We start from the raw sequence: 6,000 nt of genomic DNA, 5'->3' as shown, positions 1-6,000 counted from the left end.
AAAGGCAACCCCTGATGATCTTAAAGCCGGAGCAGGCTCATAGAAGGAGATGCGCTCTTTTAGATAGCTTGGACCCCTTTTAGATAGCTTGTCGGTTAAAACCAGCACTTTGAATTGTGCCTGCAAATGGATTGGCAGCCAGTGGAGCTGTTGTAACAGGGGACTTGTATGTTTCCTGCAACCAGCCCCAGTTAATCTGGCTATGGCATTTGGGACCCTCTGAAATTTCCAAACACTTTCCAGAGGCAAACACATGTAAAGCATGTTATAGTAACCCAGCCGAGCTGTAATTAGGGATGTGTCACCATGGCCAATTCACATCTCTCAAGAAACGGGTGCAGCTGGTGCATTAATTTTAAGTGTCCAAAGGCACTCCTGGCTACTACTGAAACCTGGGCATTCAGGCCCTGAGATGAATCAAGGAGCAACCCCGAGCTACACACCTGTGGTTTCGCAAAGAGTGTGGCCATATCCAGCACAGGCTGAATCCCTATTCCTTGATTTGCCTTTCGACTGACCAGGAGATCCTCTGTCTTGTCTGGATTAAGTTCCAGTTCCTTCTAAAAAGGGCAATGCTGGGAGACTGGTGTTCTTCACTTTCCAACTTTTCTCTCTCTCCCTGTCCTTCCCATACCCTGGGTCTGAAATTAATGGTGCTATACAGGTACATGATGTAGCTGGACTGAGATCACCTCTCACAGACATGTACCATTAATCTTTCAACTCTTGTCTACAATTTTTCTGTATTAAGGGGTTCTGTTCAGCCTGATGAAGTGGAGTTCCTCCAAGAAAGCTTGCAATTTGTTTTCCCCTGAAACACACAAATACCTCTGATTGCATTTGTATGTGAACTACCTATCAATGGTTCTAATTTTTTAAGTCCATATAAGAAGACTGCAGCCATTGTAGCTTTTTGCAATTTCTCAAAAATACTTTCATTGATACTGGTAGAAAATATCTTGCTCTCTCAAAGGCAGGGAATTTTTTTTATGTTTCTCACTCTTATATGCAAGAATGAAAGAAGCAAGCATATACACTCTAGAACTCAGAGAACTTAATTTTGATTTAATACTCTGTATTTCACCTTGTTGTTGTTGTTGTTTAGTCGTTAAGTCATGTCCGGCTCTTCGTGACCCCATGGACCAGAGCACACCAGGCCCTCCTGTCTTCCACTGCCTCCAGGAGTTGGGTCAAATTCATGTTGGTAGCTTCAATGACACTGTTCAACCATCTCATCCTCTGTCGTCCCCTTCTCTTCTTGCCTTCACACTTCCCCAACATCACGGTCTTTTCCAGGGAGTCTTCTCTTCTCATGAGATGGCCAAAGTATTGGAGCCTCAGCTTCAGGATCTGACCTTCCAGTGAGCACTCAGGGTTGATTTCCTTCAAAATGGATAGGTTTGTTCTCCTTGCAGTCCAGGGGACTCTCAAGAGTCTCATCCAGCACCACTTTAGTAGATATAATTTTGAGTAAATGTTACAGAAAGAGGGATTTCTCCTTGTTGCTAAAGTTCTCTCAATCAAGTTTCCTGTGTCCAAATATATGTATTTCATTTACGGCGAATAAAGGGGGACCTATCTCCTCCAGCTTCCAGAAAACATATGGTTATTCCTTTGGAGCACCATCATGTAGCTCTACTTGTAGAAAATAACTTTGTTGGATTCAGTATTCTCAGTTAACATTCTGTCTCACTGAAAATTGCCTTGTTTGGACTTTTTGTGAGGAGAACTGCATCTCTCTTCAAGAATGTGCAAGGTTCATCAGAATTTGCAAACTTCTAGAGAAAAAAAGATGGCATGAAACAATATGTACTTTACAAAATTCAAACAGCTATGAAGGTATACAGTGGAATAATATGCATAAATAAAATGCATTAGTTGGAGAAGATGTGTAAAAATGCACATATTAGGCAAAATGTACTGAAACTATGCATGAGTTTCCATGCAAATTAAAAAAAAGGCTTGCAAATTGAAACAATGACAGGAAGAAAATGAAGGCGGAATTTTGAGAAGCAAAACAGCTGTATAGATGGCAAACGACCAAAGTTCAGGGACACAGCTTAAAATTCTTTCAGTGCCAGTCATAAAGTACCCGCTTTGATGATCCAGTTTTGTGACAGTTTCATGATAAAACATCGTTCGGTTGAACTAAAATATCCCATCTGAGTGGACCTGGACCTGGATTATGATTCAATACATTTTAATGTATAGAAATATTTTAAACAAATGCAGAGAAATGCAGAAAAGGAACAAGATAGAAATATGGATGAAAATAGGTTGCTCACACAGACTAGATAAGGTAAAGGTAAAGGTAAAGGTTGCCCTTGACATTTAGTCCAGTTGTGTCCAACTCTAGGGCGTGGTGCTCATCTCAATTTTGAGAAACGGGATGAAACCAAGACAGGGAGATTTTCCCATCTTTATCCAGTACTCACTGAATTCATGGGCCTGAAACTGGACTGTTCTACTTCAGAGTGCAACTGGAGGCTCAGATGGCCACGTGCTGATTGATACAAGTTCCATCTACACAGAAAATTCAATAGGCTTCCACTCTAACCTTCTTTTCTTCATTCCTTGAAAATGTCAGGAACACTGTCACAAGACACGCAATGAGAGAGAGAGAGAGAGAGTGACACTACTCCACAAGAAGATCAGGGGTGGGCCACAAGTGGCTATCAGCCTGGCTTCAAACAGGCGACAATCTCATTTCAAAAGCTGTCTGGAGGTCATGAGTGCAGGCCTCTGTAGCAGCCACGTGAGACCTTCTCCAACAACAGCTGTGCAGGTGTGAAAGCAGATGAAGCGGGGGAGAAGGAGGTAACAGAAACCGAGAGAGAAAAGGAGAAGGATTAGTCACATTTGTCTCTGGCCCAGTTTATAGCCTCTGCTGTTGCACAATCCCAAAGCAATTCTTGAAAGAGAGAGGGGGAAAAGGTTGCTTATCCCCATGAAGGTAAGGTAAGTATTTGACAAGTTTGCCAAGCTATCCTTTGCTCCCCTGCAGAGGCAACAATGCTGAGCCAATCTAGCCATGGTTATAAAATTCAAACAGCTACGCAGGTATACAGGTATACAATGAAATAAGATGCATAAATAAAATGCATTCAATTGGGGAAAATGTGTAAACAAGAGCACATATTATGCAACCATTTCCAGAAGCTTGAAAAGCAGTTTACATTCCTTGCCCTCCAGATCAGGAGCCATCATTTGGTGCTTATCTAGACCTCTTACTGCCTTTCATTTGAGTTCTACCTGATCTCCCTTCCAAGTAGATCCAGGTGGTGTATTGGCTCCCATGTTTTACACACAATAAGCCTATGAGATAGGTTAGGGAAAAGAGAAAGAGAGAGTAAACCGAGGTCACCCACAGAATACTTCATGGCCGAACAAGAGTTGAAACGACATCCTCCCAGCCTATCTAACTAATAGCCGGGTAGGTGGGACTCGTTCAGCCCTGGAAGGCAGACCATCTAGGAGAAGGAAAACTCCGATTTCAAACCTCCACTGCCTTGTGGGTATATCCACTGATGGAAAAGGCTTCAGGAGTTAACCTCGAGGCAAAATCCGGAGCTGGAATCTCGGAGGCAGTTCGTGTCGTTCTGTCAACTCCTGCGACGTTGCTGGAACCAGTTGTATTGGCTCTTGCCTTTCCATTGGACTATTTCAGTGATGTGGAGAGGGGGGATTTGCTGGTTGGGTAACAGTCTGTCCTCCATATTATTTTACCCAGGCTTCATGCCCTGGAGAAGACATTCCAGCTTTGTGTACAGCATCAAAACACTAGACGTTAAAGCTGTTCCAAGTCCTCCATACAGAGCACGTTACCATAGTTTCTCAAGACTGAAGCATGCCTTTGAGGATTATTATAATGACACTGCCATGTCATACGTCCCTCATTTATCCAGTTGAAATACAGTGAGAATCCTCAGTTCCCTCTGAAACTTCACTAGATCCTTATACTTAAGAGTGAGGTGTTAGTTACATAATAACTATGCACAGAGGTTACAGCGCTAAGTTCCCCAAACAAGCTGCACTTCCCTATAAGCCTCCAGCTTCTAGTTTCTCATTGTGACATCATAATAGGCCCCAATAATTGGCGCATAAGCTCTTAAGTGGGAAGGATGGATCGTTCTAAGTAGAAACATAAATGGACAAGGTCTTTTTTCCGATCTAAGCCATGCCATAGATCATGTCCATATGCCAGTGTGGACAGGCACTCAGTCAGATTTAACTTGCATAACTGTTGTCAAAGTAAGATGAGGAAGAAGAAAGCCAAGTACGTTGCCTTGAGGTCGCTGAGGGACAGACAGGCTAAAAATACAACTAACAAATCAATAAACAAATAGGACAAGATACCTAATTATGTGTTTGACCCATTATGCAAATAAGGGCATGCAAGATAGAGGAACTACGTAGGGTTGCTGGATCTCTTCCCTGCCAGACAAACAAATTCTTCCCTCTAAATGCCATTCTGTCTTTAAACTAGTTTGAATTCCAGCTGGGCCTTGAGGTTGCAAGTAAGGCAGACTGGAAGGGTGGGGAAAGAATTTAAGGTGCCATTTGCTGGGGAGACTCACCAAGCAGAGGAAGGGTTATTTTTGTGGTTGTTGTGTTGGGCTCTTTGGCCATCTTCGTGACGTTTCGCCAGTCTCTGTGGCCGGCATCTTCAGATGTCTCTGATTTACATATTTCTTTGCCACATGAAACAGGTAGAAGCCATTGTAAAAAAGTAATTGATAAACTGTGGGGAGGGAGAGAATTCATGGCAAACAGTAAACACGGCAGACATTTAGTGATAGATTTAGATTAGGCATCCTTCAGTCTCGAGAGATTATGGTATTGTGCTCTGTATGGAGGACTTGGAACAGCATCTAGTGTGGCTGAGAAGGCCAATTTGAGAGTGACCATCCCTTCCACACTGAAGACAAATACAATCTGTCCCCTGTCCAGCTCCCTGATTTTGCTGCTTTCGTGACTTCCTCTTTGCCTTGGGCTGCTGGACAAGGGTCTCTTCACAATGGGAGAGGCCGTGATGCAACGCCTGCCTCCAGGATGAACGCTCAGATGTCAGGGTTTCCCATCTGATGAGATCCATTTCCAAGGCCTTCAGATCCCGCTTGCAGATATCCTTGTATCACAGCTGTGGTCTCCCTCTGGGGTGATTTTCCTGCACTAATTCTCCATATAGGAGATCTTTTGGCCATCAGCTATTCAATCTGACCATCAGCTATTCTTACAACATTCCGGATTTTGCCACGAGGTTGATTCCTGAAGCCTTTTCCATCAGTGGATGTAGCCACAAGGCAGCGGAGGTTTGAAATCGGAGTTTTCCTTCTCCTAGATGGGCTGCCTTCCAAGGCTGATGAGCCCCACCTACCCGGCCTGCTCCCTAATACTGAGAAAGTATGATCCACCCCTAAGACTTTCCTGTCCCCCAGGTGTATGCAATGCTATTTGGCTTTCCTATTTGCCAGATTAGAGTCAAAAATAGAGTCAAAATAGAGTAAAAATAGAGTATTTTTGATTAGTGATACATGGAGTCTGAAAAGCACATCTGGCCAATTCTGTACTTAACTGGCACATAAAATGACAAAGCAACAAAATACCCATCTCTTCTGTGATGGGAAGATCAACGTTGTTTAAGTGGTATCAGAGAGCAAGTCCTGAGTCCTGACTATTCCACAGGTCCACCAAGTTGGCAGAAAAAGAAGCACAGAAGTTGGCAGAAAAAGAAGCACAGTCACTTCTAAAGATGAATTGCTGAAGACATGGCCATGGTCATTTGGTGGAACCAATGCTTTAGACTTTTTAAAACCCATCATGCTTTAGGACTCCAGTGTCCCAAGAAATACTTGGAATTAAACCCAGAAGAGCCAAGGAAGATGATATGACAGTGATTATTCATGATGTAGCATTAAAGCACCTATTCCAGCATAATCTGATTCTTCCATCCACACATCCTCCCTTCATTCACATGTGCTGAGCTCATGTGAAGCTTTC

At 43.2% G+C, this 6,000-nt stretch overlaps 1 long non-coding RNA gene across 1 annotated transcript; it reads right to left on the bottom strand.

Annotated features, from left to right (window-relative positions):
• Positions 1 to 219: 219 nt before the first annotated feature.
• LOC144588587 (uncharacterized) lies at positions 220 to 4,830 on the bottom strand. Its single transcript, XR_013544203.1, has 2 exons — positions 2,436 to 4,830; positions 220 to 1,778 (listed from the first exon to the last, which is right to left on the bottom strand). It is a non-coding gene; the product is annotated as an uncharacterized LOC144588587 (long non-coding RNA).
• Between the last annotated feature and the right edge of the window lie 1,170 nt (positions 4,831 to 6,000).

Source organism: Pogona vitticeps, chromosome 4 (assembly GCF_051106095.1).
Source record: "Pogona vitticeps strain Pit_001003342236 chromosome 4, PviZW2.1, whole genome shotgun sequence".
Taxonomy (NCBI): Eukaryota; Metazoa; Chordata; class Lepidosauria; order Squamata; family Agamidae; genus Pogona; species Pogona vitticeps.
This window is presented reverse-complemented; position numbering and strand designations above follow the sequence as displayed.